A 17,626-nucleotide genomic window follows, 5' to 3' on the forward strand; every position below is an offset into this window, starting at 1 on the left:
GGCCTAGTCCGTGAGTCCGCCTGAGCCCCAGAGTAAAAGGCCAAAGCGATGCCTACACTCGGAGATGGTAGTGTGCATAGAGTACCATCCTAGGCTATGCACGCTACTGCAGCGATGAGGCTGTGTCTGCTTAGTTCGGCCTGGCAGGGTGAACCCAGGACGTGAACATGGAGCCCGGGAAAGCAAGGCCCAAGAGGCACCAGCTCTCCCACAGCGCTTCTTCCCTGACGCAACTGAAGCCTTGCTGAAGAAGCAGCAGCGAAGTGCTGTTCGCTCCAAGCCAAAGCCTCAGCGAAAGCACAGCATTCGCTGAGAAATGTTCTGCGGGCTGCTTCTGCTGGCCTGAGCCCAGTCTCGCGGTGCGTAAAACCCGTATACAGCGAAAGCCTCTTTGCCGGGGCATCTCCCCTGGGAAAGCTCAGCGTTCCTTTTGAAATTTGAGTGGTTTTGGGGATGCTGCTACTGCTTGCCTGAGCTAGTCTCCGGAGCTCAGTGGAATATACCCGCGTGGAGCAAAATACCCTTTGCCCTAGCATCCCCTCTGCCTGAGAGAGAAGCCAAGTGTGGGGAAGGCGCAGCACGCCGCCCCCAGAGAAGAAAAGGAGCCGTGGGCCTTGCGGTGGGGAAACGCTCGAGAAGCAGGATAGCCTGCCGTGGCACAAACAGCAGGCCGGTGGCAAGACAAGTGTCACCCGCTCCATGTGCAGAGCGATGGAACCTTGGCTGTTAAGGAGACATGAGGGGAAGACTAGGGCAGTGGCTCGTGAACCACTCTGAGGAAGGAGTCTGGGCAGAAGGCTGGCCTGTTCTGTGCCTCTGGTCCCAAGGGGACAGCATCTCTGTGGCCACCTGTCCCAAGGGCAGACTTGGGCTTGCCAGCAGGTGCTATACCCGGAACGCACAGAAACAAACGCATGGAGAAACGGGCAGTCAGATGCCGTCTTCCACCAAGATGTGGCAGCGATGTGGGTGGCACGGGGTGTACCGGGGAAAGAGTGGAGACTGACCCCCACAGTTCCCCATCCAGTGCACGGGCCGTGTGCAGTGATCCTGTCGCCTCCTCTGTCCTGTGGTGAAGGCACTGCCCTCGACCCCGAGTCTGCCTGAGCGCCAGGCAAAGGGCAAAGCCTTCCCTACCCCAGGAGATGGAAATAGGCATAGAGTGCCATGCAAGGACACGCACGCTGCTACAGGGTTGTGACTGTGTCTGCTTAGTTTGGCATAGCAAGGTGAACCCCGGGCGTGAACTTAGAGCCTCGGAAAGCAAGTCCCAAGAGGCATCAGCTCTCCCGCGTCTCTTCTTCTCTGCCGCGACAGTGTGAACACCCAAAGCCTTTCTGATGAAGCAGCAGCGAAGTGCGGTGCGTGCCAAGCTGAAACCCTCTGCGAAAGCATAGTAGTCGCTAGGAAATCAGAGTCAGTTCTGTGGGCTGCATTAGTTGCTTGCCTTAGCCTAGTATTCGCAGCACTATGGGAGCATATTGCATAGTGCGCAAGCATCTTTGCACTGGCATCCCCACTGGGAAAGCACAGCATTCTTTGGGAAATCAGAGTCGGGTCTGAGGGATTCTCCTGTTGCCTGAGCTGGTCTCCTCAGCACGGTGTAATAAACCCGCATGGAAGGAAATCCTCTATGCCTGGGCATCTCCTCTGCCTGAGAGGAAGCGCGCTTGCTCCTGTGAAAGAGCCTTAAGGAAAGAGACACGTTTTTCACTGCAGTCCCCAGGAGCATGTCTGTGGAAGGTGCAGCACGTTGCCCGGGGAGAAGAGCAGGAGCCGTTGGCCTTCTGGTCTGGAAAAGGTTGCCAAGCCTGAGAGCCGAACCTGGCCGGCACAGCGGCCGGTGGCAATACAAGTGTCTCCCGCTCCCTGTGCAGAGAGACGGAAGCCTGGCTGCTACGGATAGAGGAGGGGATGAGTAGTGCAGGGCACGTGTTCCACTCTTAAGAAGGAGTCTGGGCAGAAAGCATGCCTGTCCTGAGCCTCTGGGCCAAAGAGATAGCAGCTCCTTGGCCACCTGTCCCTGGGGCAGACATGCGCTAGCCACCAGGTGCCTACCCTGAACTCGCAGAAACAGCTCCCTGAAATAACGGGGAGTCAGATGCCGTCCTCCTGCAGGATGTGGAAGCCTGGAGGAGGCACGGGGTTTAAGGGGAAGGAGTGGGGACAGTCCCCCAAAGCTCCCTATTCAGTGCACGGGCCATGTGCTGGGTTCTTGTCACCTCTCCTTTCCTTGGGGAAAGCACTGGCCTAGTCCGCGAGTCCGCCTGAGCGCCCGAGTAAAAGGACAAAGCGATGCCTACACTGGGAGATGGTAGTGTGCATAGAGTGCCTTCCTAGGCTATGCACGCTACTGCAGCGTTGTGGCTGTGTCTGCTTAGTTCGGCCTGGCTGGGTGAACCCAGGACGCGAACATGGAGCCCAGGAAAGCAAGGCCCAAGAGGCACCAGCTCTCCCGCAGCTCTTCTTCCCTGAAGCGACTGAAGCCTTGCTGACGAAGCAGCAGCGAAGTACTGTTCGCTCCAAGCCAAAGCCTCTGCGAAAGCACAGCATTCGCTGAGAAATGTTCTGCGGGCTGCTTCTGCTTGCCTGAGCCCAGTCTCGAGGTGGGTGAAACCCGCATACAGCCAAAGCCTCTTTGCGTGGGCATCTCCCCTGGAAAACAGTGCGTTCCTTTTGAAATCAGAGTTGGTTTTGGGGATACTGCTACTGCTTGCCTGAGCTAGTCTCCGGAGATCGGTGGAATATACCCGCATGGAGCAAAATACCCTTTGCCCTAGCATCCCCTCTGCCTGAGAGAGAAGCCAACTGTGGGGAAGGCGCAGCACGCCGCCCCCAGAGAAGAAAAGGCGCCGTTGGCCTTGGGGTCGGGAAACACTCGGGAAGCAGGATAGCTTGCCGTGGCACAAACAGCAGGCCGGTGGCAAGACAAGTGTCACCCGCTCCATGTGCGGAGCGATGGAACCTTGGCTGCTAAGAAGACATGAGGGGAAGATTAAAGCAGAGGCGCGTGAACCACTCTGAGGAAGGAGTCTGGGCAGAAGGCAGGCCTGTCCTGTGCCTCTGGTCCCAAGGGCCAGCATCTCCGTGGCCACCTGTCCCAAGGGCAGACTTGGGCTTGCCACCAGGTGCTATACCCGGAACGCGCAGAAACAAAGCCATGGAGAAACGGGCAGTCAGATGCCTCTTCGACCAAGATGTGGCAGCGATGTGGGTGGCAGGGGGAGTGCCGGGGAAAGAGTGGAGACAGACCCCCACAGTTCCCCATCCATTGCACGGGCCGTGTGCAGTGATCCTGTCGCCTCCTCTCTCCTGTGGTGAAGGCACTGGCCTAGACCCCGAGTCTGCCTGAGCACCACAGCAAAGGGCAAAGCCTTCCCTACCCCAGGAGCAGGAAATAGGCATAGAGTCCCATGCTAGGACACGCACGCTGCTGCAGGGTTGTGACTGTTTCTGCTTAGTTCGGCATAGCAAAGTAAACCCCGGGTGTGAACTTGGAGCCCGGGAAAGCAAGTCCCAAAAGGCACCAGCTCTCCCGCGTCTCTTCTTCCCTGCCGCGACAGTGTGAACACCCAAAGCTTTTCTGATGAAGCAGCAGCAAAGTGCGGTGCGTGCCAAGCTGAAACCCTCTGCGAAAGCATAGCAGTCGCTAGGAAATCAAAGTCAGTTCTGTGGGCTGCATTAGTTGCTTGCCTTAGCCTAGTATTCGCAGCACTATGGGAGCATATTGCATAGTGCACAAACCTCTTTGCACTGGCATCCCCTCTGGGAAAGCACAGAATTCTTAGGGAAATCAGAGTCGGGTCTGAGGGATTCTCCTGTTGCCTGAGCTGGTCTCCTCAGCACGGTGTAATAAACCCGCATGGAACGAAATCCTCTATGCCTGGGCATCCCCTCTGCCTGAGAGGAAGCACGCTTGCGCCTGTGGAAAGAGTCTTAAGGAAAGGGACACGTTTTTCACTGCAGTCCCCAGGAGCATGTCTGTGGAAGGTGCAGCACGCTGCCCGGGGAGAAGAGCAGGAGCCGTTGGCCTTCTGGTCTGGAAAAGGTTGCCAAGCAGGAGAGCCGGACCTGGCAGGCACAGCGGCCGGTGGCAATACAAGTGTCTCCCACTTTCTGTGCAGAGAGACGGAAGCCTGGCTGCTACGGAGAGGAGGGGATGAGCAGTGCAGTGCACGTACTCCACTCTTAAGAAGGAGTCTGGGCAGAAAGCATGCCTGTCCTGAGCCTCTGGGCCCAAAGAGATAGCAGATCCTTGGCCACCTGTCCCTGGGGCAGACATGCGCTAGCCACCAGGTGCCTACCCTGAACTCGCAGAAACAGCTCCCTGAAATAACGGGGAGTCAGATGCTGTCTTCCTGCAGGATGTCGAAACTTGGAGGAGGCACGGGGTTTAAGTGGAAGGAGTGGGGACAGTCCCCCAAAGCTCCCTATTCAGTGCACGGGCCATGTGCAGGAATCCTGTCACCTCTCCTTTCCTGTGGGGAAAGCACTGGCCTAGTCCGCGAGTCCGCCTGAGCGCCAGAGTAAAAGGCCAAAGCGATGCCTACACTGGGAGATGGTAGTGTGCATAGAGTGCCATCCTGGGCTATGCACGCTTCTGCAGCGATGAGGCTGTGTCTGCTTAGTTCGGCCTGGCAGGGTGAACCCAGGACGTGAACATGGAGCCCGGGAAAGCAAGGCCCAACAGGCACCAGGTCTCCCGCAGCGCTTCTTCCCTGACGCGACTGAAGCCTTGCTGAGGAAGCAGCAGCGAAGTGCTGTTCGCTCCAAGCCAAAGCCTCTGCGAAAGCACAGCATTCGCTGAGAAATGTTCATCGGGCTGCTTCTGCTGGCCTGAGCCCAGTCTCGCGGTGGGTGAAACCCGCATACTCCTAAAGCCTCTTTACCTGGACATCTCCCCTGGGAAAGCTTACGTTCCTTTTGAAATCCGAGTTGGTTTTGGGGATGCTGCTACTGCTTGCCTGAGCTAGTCTCCGGAGCTCGGTGGAATATACCCGCATGGAGCAAAATACCCTTTGCCCTAGCATCCCCTCTGCCTGAGAGAGAAGCCAAGTGTGGGGAAGGCGCAGCACGCCGCCGCCAGAGAAGAAAAGGCGCCGTTGGCCTTGGGTTCGGGAAACGCCCGGGAAGCAGGATAGCCTGCCGTGGGACAAACAGCAGGCCGGTGGCAAGACAAGTGTCACCCGCTCCATGTGCGGAGCGATGGAACCCCGGCTGCTAAGGAGACATGAGGGGAAGACTAGGGCAGAGGCGCTTGAACCACTCTGAGGAAGGAGTCTGGGCAGAAGGCAGGCCTGTCCTGTGCCTCTGGTCCCAAGGGGACAGCATCTCCGTGGCCACCTGTCCCAAGGGCAGACTTGGGCTTGTCAGCATGTGCTATACCCGGAACGCGTGAAACAAACCCATGGAGAAACGGGCAGTCAGATGCCGTCTTCCACCAAGATGTTGCAGCAATGTGGGTGGCAAGGGGTGTGCCAGGGAAAGAGTGGAGACAGACCCCCACAGTTCCCCATCCAGTGCACGGGCCATGTGCAGTGATCCTGTCGCCTCCTCTCTCCTGTGGTGAAGGCACTGGCCTAGACCCCGAGTCTGCCTGAGCGCCAGAGCAAAGGGCAAAGCCTTCCCTACCCCAGGAGATGGAAATAGGCATAGAGTGCCATGTTAGGACACACACGCTGCTGCAGGGTTGTGACTGTGTCTGCTTAGTTCGGCATAGCAAGGTGAACCCCGGGCGTGAACTTGGAGCCCGGGAAAGCAAGTCCCAAGTGGCACCAGCTCTCCCGCGTCTCTTCTTCCCTGCCGCGACAGTGTGAACCCCCAAAAGCCTTTCTGATGAAGCAGCAGCGAAGTGCGGTGCATGCCAAGCTGAAACCCTATGCGAAAGCATAGCAGTCGCTGGGAAATCAGAGTCAGTTCTGTGGGCTGCATTTGTTGCTTGCCTTAGCCTAGTATTCACAGCACTATGGGAGCATATTGCATAGTGCGAAAGCCTCTTTGCCCTGGCATCCCCTCTGCGAAAGCACAGCATTCTTTGGGAAATCAGAGTCGGGTCTGAGGGATTCTCCTGTTGCCTGAGCTGGTCTCCTCAGCACGGTGTAATAAACCCGCATGGAACGACATCCTCTATGCCTGGGCATCCCCTCTGCCTGAGAGGAAGCGTGCTTGCGGCTGTGGAAAGAGCCTTAAGGAAAGGGACACGTTTTTCACTGCGCTCCCCAAGAGCATGTCTGCGGAAGGTTCAGCACGCTGCCCGGTGAGAAGAGCAGGAGCCGTTGGCATTCTGGTCTGGAAAAGGTTGCCAAGCAGGAGAGCCGAACCTGGCAGGCACAGCGGCCGGTGGCAATACAAGTGTCTCCCACTCCCTGTGCAGAGAGACGGAAGCCTGGCTGCTACGGGGAGAGGAGGGGATGAGTAGTGCAGGGCACGTGCTCCAGTCTTATGAAGGAGTCTGGGCAGAAAGCATGCCTGTCCTGAGCCTCTGGGCCCAAAGAGATAGCAGCTCCTTGGCCACCTGTCCCTGGGGCAGACATGCGTTAGCCACCAGGTGTCTACCCTGAACTCGCAGAAACAGCTCCCTGAAATAACGGGGAGTCAGATGCCATCTTCCTGCAGGATGTGGAAACTTGGAGCAGGCACGGGGTTTAAGGGGAAGGAGTGGGGCCAGTCCCCCAAAGCTCCCTATTCAGTGCACGGGCCATGTGCAGGGATCCTGTCACCTCTCCTTTCCTGTGGGGAAAGCACTGGCCTAGTCCGCGAGTCCGCCTGAGCGCCAGAGTAAAAGGCCAAAGTGATGCCTACACTGGGAGATGGTAGTGTGCATAGAGTGCCTTCCTAGGCTATGCACGCTACTGCAGCATTGAGGTTGTGTCTGTTTGGTTGGCCTGGCAGGGTGAACCCAGGATGCGAACATGGAGCCCGGAAAAGCAAGGCCCAAAACGCACCAGCTCTCCCGCAGCTCTGCCTTCCTGACGCGACTGAAGCCTTGCTGAGGAAGCAGCGGCGAAGTGCTGTTCGCTCCAAGCCAAAGCCTCTGAGAAAGCACAGCCTTCTCTTAGATATGTTCTGTAGGCTACTGCTGCTTGCCTGTGCCCAGTCTCGCGGCTGTCTAAACCCGCATACAGCGAAAGCCTCTTTGCCTTGTGATCTACCCTGCGAATTCACAGCATTCGTTGGGAAATCTGTATTGGGTTTGGGGATGCTGCTGCTGCCTGCCTGAGCTAGTCTCCATAGCACGGTGGAAGATACCCGCATTGAGCGAAATACTCTTTGCCCTAGCACCCCTCTGCCTGAGAGAGAAGCTTGGTTGCACATGTCTGTCACCGCGCTCCCCAGGAGCAAGTGTGGGGAAGGCACAGCACGCCGCCCCCGGAGAAGAGAAGGTGCCCTAGGCCTTGGGGATGGGAAACACTCGGGAAGCAGGATAGCCTGCCATGGCACGAACAGCAGGCCGGTACAAGTGTCACCAGCTTCTTTTGCAGAGAGATGGAAGCCTGGCTGCTAAGGAGACATGAAGGGACGACAAGGTCAGGGCCGTGAGCTCCACTATGAGGAAGGAGTCTGGGCAGAAAGCAGGCCTGTCCTGTGCCTCTGGTCCAAGGGGACAGCATCTCCTTGGCCACCTTTCCCAAGGGCAGATTTGGGCTTGCCACCAGGTGCCATACCCACAACTCTCAGAAAAAACCCTATGGAGAAACGGGCAGTCAGATGCCGTCTTCCACCAAGATGTGGCAGCGATGTGGGTTGCAGGGGATGTGCCGGGGAAGGAGAGGAGACTGTCCCCCACAGTTTCCCATCCAAGTGCACGGGCCGTTTGCAGGGATCCTGTCGCCACCTCTCTCCTGTGCTTAAGGCACTGGCCTAGACCCCAAGTCTGCCTGAGCACCAGAGCAAAAGGCAAAGCCTTACCTACCCCTAGGAGATGGTAATAGGCATAGGGTGCCATGCTAGGCCACGCAAGCTGCTGCAGGGCTGTGACTGTGTTTGCCAGTTCGGCTTAGCAAGGTGAACCCCGGGTGCGATCTTGGAGCTCGGGAAAGCAAGGACCAAGAGGCACAGGCTCTCCCGCAGCTCTTCTTCAATAAGCGAACGAACCCTTGCTGAGGAAGCAGCAGTGAAGTGCGGTTCGCTCCAAGCCCAAAGCCTCTGTGAAAACACAACATTCCTTGAAAATCAGAGTCGGTACTGTGGGCTGCTGCTGCTGGTTGCCTGAGCCAATCTCACAGTGGGAGAAACCGGCATACAGCGAAAGGCTCTTTGCCAGGGCATCTCCTCTGGGAAAGCACAGCATTCGTTGGGGTATCTGAGTTGGGTTTGGGGATACTGCTGCTGCTTGCCTCAGCTAGTCCCCGAAGCACGGTAGAAAATACCCGCATGGAGCGAAATCCTCCTTGCCCTAGCACCCCTCTACCTGAGAGAGAAGTGTGTTTGCACACGTCTTTCACTGCGCTCCCCAGGAGCAAGTGTGGGGAAGGCGCAGCACGCCGCCCCCAGAGAAGAGAAGGAGCCCTTGGCCTGGGGTCGGGAAACTCTCGGGAAGCAGGATAGCCTGCCGTGGCACAAACAGCGGGCCGGTGGCAAGACAAGTGTCACCCGCTCCCTGTGCGGAGAGATGGTAGCCTGGCTGCTAAGGAGACATGAGGTTACGACTAGGCCAGGGGCACGTGCTATCCTCTGAAGAAGGAGACTGGGCAGAGCAGGCCTGTCTTGTGCCTCTGGTCCCAAGGGGACAGCATCTTCTTGGCCACCTGTCCCAAGGGCAGACTTGGGCTTTCCACCATGTGCGATAACCGATCTCGCAGAAACAACCCCATGGAGAAACGGGCAGTCAGATGCCATCTTCAACCAAGATGTAGCAGCGATGTGGGTTGCAGGGGGTGTACCGGGGAATGAGTGGAGACTGTCCCCCACAGTTCCCGATTCAAGTTCACGGGCGGTGTGCAGGGATTCTGTCGCCTCCTCTCTCCTGTGCTGAAGGCACTGGCCTAGACCCCGAGTCTGCCTGAGCGCTGGAGCAAAAGGCAAAGCCTTACCTACCCCAGGGATGGTAATAGGCATAGAATGCCATGCTAGGCCACTCAAGCTGCTGCAGTGACTGTGTCTGCTTAGTTCGGCTTAGCAAGGTGAACCCCGGGTGCGATCTTGGAGCCCGGGAAAGCAAGGCCCACGAGGCACCAGCTCTCCCGCTGTTCTTCCTCCCTGCCACGACAGAGCGAACGACCAAAGCCTTACTGAGGAGAGCAGCATAGTGCGGTTAGCGCCAAGTTGAAAACCTCTGGGAAAGCATAGCAGTCGCTGGGAAATCAGAGTCGGTTCTGCGGTCGCTTCTGCTGCTTGTCTGAGCCCAGTCTCGCGGGGGGAGAAACCCTCATACAGCGAAACCCCTTTGCCCGGGCATCCCCTCTGGGAAAGCACAGCATTCGTTGGGAAATCAGAATCGGATGTGTGTGATGCTGCAGCTTAATGCCTGAGCTAGTCTCCGCAGCATGGTGGAAGATACCCGCATGGAGCGAAATCCTCTGCCCTAGCACCCCTCTGCCTGAGAGAGAAGCGCGGTTACGCCTGTGGAAAGAGCTTTAAGGAAAGGGACATGTCTATCACTGCGCTCCCCAGGAGCATGTCTGTGGAAGGTGCAGCACGCTGCCCAGGTAGAAGAGCAGGAGCCGCTGGCTTTCTGGTCTGGAAACGGTTGCGAAACAGGAGAGCCGGCCCTGGCAGGCACAGCGGCCAGTGGCAATACAAGTGTCACCCGCTCCCTGTGCAGAGAGACGGAAGCCTGTTTGCTACAGAGGAGGGTATGAGTAGGGCAGGGCGCGTGCTCCACTATTAGGAAGAAGTCTGGGCAGAAATCATGCCTGTCCTGAGCCTCTGGGCCCAAGGAAACAGCAGCTCCTTGGCCACCTGTCCCTGGGGCAGACATGCGCTAGCCAACAGGAGCCTAGGCTGAACTCGCAGAAAGAGCTCCCTGAAATAACAGGGAGTCAGATGCCGTCTTCCTTCAGGATGTGGAAGCTTGGAGGTGGCATGGGTTTTAAGGGGATGGGGTGAGGACAGTCCCCGAAAGCTCCCTATTCAGTGCACGGGCGGTGTGCAGGGATCCTGTCACGTCTCCTTTCCTGTGGGGAAAGCACTGGGCTAGTCCGCGAGAACGCCTCAGCGCCAGAGTAAATGGCCAAGTGATGCCTACACCGGGAGATGGTAGTGTGCATAGGGGGCCATCCTAGGCTCCCCACGCTACTGCAGTGTTGTGGCTGTGTCTGCTGAATTCGGCCTGGCAGGGTGAACCCAGGAGGCGAACATGGAGCCCGGGAAAGCAAGGCCCAAAAGCCACCAGCTCTCCCGCAGCTCTGCTTCCCTGACGCGACTGAAGCCTTGCTGAGGAAGCAGCGGCGAAGTGCTGTTCGCTCCTAGCCAAAGCCTGTGAGAAAGCACAGCATTCGCTGAGAAATGTTCTGCGGGCTACTGCTTCTTGCCTGTGCCCAGTCTCGTGGATGGAGAAACCCGCATACAGCGAAATCCACTTTGCCTTGTGATGTACACTGGGAAATCACAGCATTCGTTGGGAAATCTGAATTGGGTTTGGGGATGCAGCTGCTGCTTGCCTCAGCTAGTCCCCGCAGCATGGTGGAAGATACCCGCATTTCGCGAAATCCTCTTTGCCCTAGCATCTCTTCAGCCTGAGAGAGACGCGTGGTTGCACACGTCTGTCACCGTGCTCCCCATGAGCAAGTGTGGGGAAGGCGCAGCACGCCGCCTCCGGAGTAGAGAAGGAGCCCTTGGCCTTAGGGACGGGAAACGCTCGGGAAGCAGGATAGCCTGCCATGGCACGAACAGCAGGCCGGTAGCAAGACAAGTGTCACCCGCTCCCTGTGCGGAGAGATGGAAGCCTGGCTGCTAAGGAGACATGAGGGGACGACTAGGGCATGGGGGCGTGCTATCCTCTGAGGAAGAGGTCTGGGCAGAGGCAGGCCTGTCTTGTGCCTCTGGTCCCAAGGGGACAGCATCACCTTTGCCACCTGTCCCGAGGGCAGACTTGGGCTTGCCACCAGGTGCCATACAAGCAACTCGCAGAAACAACCCCATGGAGAAACGGGCAGTAGGATGCCGTCTTCCACCAAGATGTGGCAGCGATGAGGTGGCAGAAGGTGTGGCGGGGAAGGAGTGGAGACTGTCCCCCACAGATCTCATCCAAGAGCACGGGCCGTTTACAGGGATCCTGTCGCCTCCTCTCTCCTGTGCTGAAGGCACTTGCCTAGAGCCCAAGTCTTCCTGAGTGCCAGAGCAAAAGGAAAAGCCTTACCTACCCCAGGAGATGGTAATAGGCATAGAGTGCCATGCTAGGCCACGCAAGCTGCTGCAGGGCTGTGACTGTGTCTGCTTAGTTCGGCTTAGCAAGGTGAACCCCAGGTGCGATCTTGGAGCTCGGGAAAGCAAGGCCCAAGAGGCACCAGTTCTCCCGCAGCTCTTCTTCCCTGAAGCGATTGAAGACTTGCTTAGCAAGCAGCAGTGAAGAGAGGTTCGCTCCAAGCCTAAAGCCTCTGTGAAAGCACAACATTCGCTGAAAATCAGATTCTGTACTCTGGGCTGCTGCTGCTGGTTGCCTGAGCCAATCTCACAGTGGGAGAAACCCGCATACAGCGAAAGGCTCTTTGCCAGGGCATCGTCTCTGGGAAAGCACAGCATTCGTTGGGATATCTGAGTTGGGTTTGGGGATACTGCTGCTGCTTGCCTGTGCTAGTCCCCGCAGCATGGTGGAAGATACCCGCATGGAGCGAAATCCTCTTTGCCCTAGCACCCCTCTGCTTGAGAGAGAAGCGTGGTTGCACACGTCTGTCAGCGCTCCCCAGGAGCAAATGTGGGGAAGGCGCAGAACGCCGCCCCCGGAGAAGAGAAGGAGCCCTTGGCCTTGGGGTCGGGAAATGCTCGGGAAGCAGGATAGCCTGCCATGGCACGAACAGCAGACCGGTGGCAAGACAAGTTCCCCTGCTCCCTGTGCGGAGAGATGGAAGCCTGGATGCTAAGTAGACATGAGGGGACGACTAGGGCAGGGGCGTGAGTTCCACTCTGAAGAAGGAGACTGGGCAGAAGGCAGTCCGGTCCTGTGCCTTTAGACCCAAGGGGACAGCATCTCCTTGGCCACCTGTCCCAAGGTCAGACTTGGGCTTGCCACCAGGTGCCATTCCCGCAACTCGCAGAAACAACCCCATGGAGAAACGGGCAGTCAGATGCCGTCTTCCACCAAGATGTGGCAGCGATGTGGGTGGCAGGGGGTGTGCCGGGGAAGGAGTGGATACTGTCCCCCACAGTTCCCCATCCAAGAACACGGGCCGTTTGCAGGGATCCTGTCGCCACCTCTCTCCTGTGCTGAAGGCAATGGCATACACCCCGAGTCTACCTGAGCGCCAGTGCAAAAGGCAAAGCCTTACCTACCCCAGGAGATGGTAATAGGCATAGAGTGCCATGCTAGGCCACGCAAGCTGCTGCAGAGCTGTGACTGTGTCTGCTTAGTTCGGCTTAGCAAGGTGAACCCCGGGTGCGATCTTGGAGCTCGGGAAAGCAAGGCCCAAGAGGCACCAGCTCTCCCGCAGCTCTTCTTCTCTGAAGCGAACGAAGCCTTGTTGAGGAAGCAGCAGTGAAGTGCGGTTCGCTCCAAGCCTAAAGCCTCTGTGAAAGCAGAACATTCGTTGAAAATCAGAGTCGGTACTGTGGGCTGCTGCTGCTGGTTGCCTGAGCCAATCTCACCGTGGGAGAAACCCGCATACAGCGAAAGGCTCTTTGCCAGGGCATCGTCTCTGGGAAAGCACAGCATTCGTTGGGGTATCTGAGTTGGGTTTGGGGATACTGCTGCTGCTTGCCTGAGCTAGTCCCTGCAGCAGGGTGGAAGATACTCGCATGGAGCGAAATCCTCTGCCTGAGAGAGAAGCGTGGTTGCACACGTCTGTCAGCTCGCTCCCCAGGAGCAAGTGTGGGGAAGGCGCAGCACGCCGCCCCCGGAGAAGAGAAGGAGCCCTTGGCCTTGGGGTCGGGAAACGCTCGGGAAGCAGGATAGCCTGCCATGGCACGAACAGCAGGCCTGTGGCAAGACAAGTGTCACCCGCTCCCTGTGCGGAGAGATGGAAGCCTGGATGCTAAGGAGACATGAGGGGACGACTAGGGCAAGGGCGTGAGCTCCACTCTGAGGAAGGAGTCTGGGCAGAAGGCAGGCCTGTCCTGTGCCTCTAGTCCCAAGGGGACAGCATCTCCTTCACCACCTGTCCCAAGGGCTGACTTGGGCTTGCCACCAGGTGTCATATCCGCAACTCCCAGAAACAACCCCATGGAGAAACGGGCAGTCAGATGCCGTCTTCCACCAAGATGTGGCAGCGATGTGGGTGGCAGGGGGTGTGCCGGGGAAGGAGTGGAGACTGTCCCCCACAGTTCCCCATCCAAGTGCACGGGCGTGTGCAGGGATCCTGTCGCCTCCTCTCTCCTGTGCTGAAGGCACAGGCCTAGACCCCGAGTCTGCCTGAGCGCCGGAGTAAAAGGCAAAGCCTTACATACCCCAGGAGATGGTAATAGGCATAGAGTGCCATGCTAGGCCACGCAAGCTGCTGCAGGGCTGTGACTGTGTCTGCTTAGTTCGGCTTAGCAAGGTGAAACCCGGGTGTGACCTTGGAGTACGGGAAAGCAAGGCCCACGAGGCACCAGCTCTCCCGTTGTGTTCCTCCCTGCCACGACAGAGCGAACGACCAAATCCTTGCTGAGGACAGCAGCGTAGTGCGGTTCACGCCAAGTTGGAAACCTCTGGGAAAGCATAGGAGTCATTAGGAAATCAGAGTCGGTACTGCGGCCTCTTCTGCTGCTTGTCTGAGCCCAGTCTCACGGGGGGAGAAACCCGCATACAGCGAAACCCCTTTGCCCGGGCATCCCCTCTGGGAAAGCACAGCATTCGTTGGGAAATCAGAATCGGATGTGTGTGATGCTGCAGCTTAATGCCTGAGCTAGTCTCCGCAGCATGGTGGAAGATACCCGCATGGAGCGAAATCCTCTTTGCCCTAGCACCCCTCTGCCTGAGAGAAGCGCAGTTGTGCCTGTGGAAAGAGCCTTAAGGAAAGGGACACGTCTATCACTGCGCTCCCCAGGAGCATGTCTGTGGAAGGTGCAGCACGCTGCCCATGGAGAAGAGCAGGAGCCGTTGGCTTTCTGTTCTGGAAACGGTTGCGAAACAGGAGAGCCGGCCCTGGCAGGCACAGTGGCCGGTGGCAATACAAGTGTCACCCGCTCCCTGTGCAGAGAGACGGAAGCCTGTCTGCTTCGGAGAGAGGAGGGGATGAGTAGGGCAGGGCGCGTCCACCACTCTTAAGAAGGAGTCTTGGCAGAAAGCATGCCTGTCCAGAGCCTCAGGGCCCAAGGAAACAGCAGCTCCTTGGCCACCTGTCCCTGGGGCAGACATGCGCTAGCCAACAGGAGCCTAGGCTGAACTCGCAGAAAGAGCTCCCTGAAATAACAGGGAGTCAGATGCCGTCTTCCTTCAGGATGTGGAAGCTTGGAGGTGGCATGGGTTTTAAGGGGATTGGGTGAGGACAGTCCCCGAATGCTCCCTATTCAGTGCACGGGCGGTGTGCAGGGATCCTGTCACGTCTCCTTTCCTGTGGGGAAAGCACTGGGCTAGTCCGCGAGAACGCCTGAGCGCCAGAGTAAAAGGCCAAGCGATGCCTACACCGGGAGATGATAGTGTGCATAGGGTGCCATCCTAGGCTCCGCACGCTAGGCAGTGTTGTGGCTGTGTCTGCTTAATTCTGCCTGGCAGGGTGAACCCAGGAGGCGACATGGAGCCCGGGACAGCAATGCCCAATAGGCACTAGCTCTCCCGCAGCTCTGCTTCCCTGATGCGACTGAAGCCTTGCTGAGGAAGCATTGGCGAAGTGCTGTTCGCTCCAAACCAATGCCTCTGAGAAAGCACAGCATTCGCTGAGAAATGTTCTGCGGGCTACTGCTGCTTGCCTGAGCCCAGTCTCGGGGCTTGAGAAACCCGCATACAGCGAAAGCCTCTTTGCCTGGGCATCTCCCCTGGGAAAGCACAGCATTCGTTGGGAAATCAGAGTTGGGTTTGTGGATGCTGCTGCTGCTTGCCTGAGCTAGTCTCCGCAGCACAGTGGAAGATACCCGCATGGAGCGAAATACTTTTTCCCTAGCATCCCCTCTGTCTGAGAGAGAAGCATGGTCGCACACGTCTGTCACCGCGCTCCTCAGGAGCACATGGGGGAAGGCACAGCACACCGCCCCCAGAGTAGAGAAGGAGCCTCTGGCCTTAGGGTCGGGAAAATTGAACAGCCACATGTAGAAAAATGAAATTGGACCATTTCCTTACACCATACATGAAAATAGACTGGAAATGGATGAAGAAGCATAATGTGAGAAAGGAATCCATCAAAATCCTTGAGGAGAGAACAGGTAGCAACCTCTTTGACCTCAGCAGCAGCAACTTCTTCTGTGGAACATCGCCAAAGGCAAGGGAAGCAAGGGCAAGAATGAACTCTTGGGATTTCATCAGATCAAAAAGGTTTTGCCCAGCAAAGGAAACAGTTAACAAAGCCAAAAGATGACTGTCAGAAGTTATCTGGGAGAAGATATTTGCAAATGACATACCAGGTAAAGAACCAGTATCCGAAATCTATAAAGAGCTTATCAAACTCAACACCCTAAGAACAAATAATCCAATGAAGAAATGGGCAGAGGACATGAACAGACATTTCTGCAAAGAATACATCCAAATGGCCAACAGACACATGAAAAAATGCTCCACATTACTCGGCATCAGGGAAATACAAATCAAAACCAGAATGAGATACCACCTCACACCTTTCAGAATGGCTAAAATGAACAAGTCAGTTAATGACAGATGCTGGCGAGGATGTGGAGAAAGGGCAACCCTCCTACACTGTACGTGGGAATGCAAGCTGGTGCGACCACTCTGGAAAACAGCGTGGAGGTGCCTCAAAAAGCTGAAAATAGAACTAGCCTATGACCCAGTGATTGTAGTACTGGGTATATACCCTACAGATACAAACGTGGCATTCTGAAGGGGCACATGCACCCAAATGTTTATAGCAGCAATGTCCACAATAGTTAAACTATGGAAAGAACCTAAATGTCCTTCAACAGATGAATCAATAAATAAGATGTGGTATATATGTACAATGGAATACTATGCAGCCATCAAAAGAAATGAAATCCTGCTATTTGTGATGACGTGGATGGAACTAGAGGGTATTATGCTTGGCGAAATAAATCAATCTGAGAAAGACAACTATCCTATGATCTCCCTGATATGATGAAGTAGAGATGCAACATAGGCGGTTTCGGGAGTACGAAAAGAAAAATAAAAGAAGATGGGATTGGGAGGGAGACAAACCATAAAAGACTGAATCTCACAAAACAGACTGAGGGTTGCTGGGGGGAGGTGTGTTGGGAGAGGATGGTGGGGGTATGGACATTGGGGAGGGCAGGTGCTATGGTGAGTGATGGTGAGTGCTGTGAAATGTGTAAACCTGGTGATTCACAGACCTGTACCGCTAGGGATAAAAACACATTATATGTTTATAAAAAATTTTAAAAAAATAATTAAAAAAATCCATTAAAGAAAAACCACATATTGCAAGCCCAGAGCTTATCTCATATTCAATCAAAAAAGTTTGAAAGTTTTCCCATTAAAGATCAGAAAAAAGACAAGTGTGTCCACTTTCACTATTCTCATTTGACATAGTACTGGATGTCCTAGCCAGAGAAACAAGGAACACAAAGAAATAAGAGACTCCAAAAAAAAAAAAGGAAGAAGTAAAATTTTCTTTTTTTGGATAACATGAACTTACATGTTAAAAAATCCTAAAAACTTCACGAAAAAATTTGAATAACCAAATTTAGTCAAGCCGCCAAATACAAGATCAATATATAAAAGACAAGAATTTTGTTTTGTTTCATTTTTTTAAATATGGAATGCTTCCCTGTTTTTCATATCATCCAAAGTAAGCCAAAGTAAGCAAAAGACAGGAGCATTTTAACACTCTAATGATGAACTACCTAAAAAAATAAAGAAAACAATCTAATTCACAATAGCATCAAAAATAATAAAATACTTAGGAATAGATTTAACTAAGAAGATGAAAGATTTGTACTCCATAAACTATGACATTGATAAAGAAATTGAAGGAGACACAAATGGAAAGATAGCTCATATTTATGAATGGTAAGAAGTAACATTGTTAAAATATCCATACTACCGAAAACCATCTGTAAATCCAATTCCTATCAAAAATCCAATGTTAGGGGCGCCTGGGTGGCTCAGTGGGTTAAGCCGCTGCCTTCGACTCAGGTCATGATTCCAGGGTTCTGGGATCGAGCCCCGCATCAGGCTCTCTGCTCAGCAGGAAGCCTGCTTCCTCTTCTCTGTCTGCCTGCCTCTCTGCCTGCTTGTCATCTCTCTCTGTCAAATAAATAAATTAAAAATCTTTAAAAAATCCAATATTATTTTTTTACAGAAGTAAGTAAAGAATCCTAAAATTTATATGAGACCATAAAAGAAAACAAATAATCAAAGCAGTTCTGAGAAAGAATGAAGAAGAGAAATTACACTTCTTGATTTGAAACT

The sequence above is a fragment of the Mustela nivalis genome, assembly GCF_964662115.1.
Source record: "Mustela nivalis genome assembly, chromosome: 12".
Lineage (NCBI taxonomy): Eukaryota > Metazoa > Chordata > Mammalia > Carnivora > Mustelidae > Mustela > Mustela nivalis.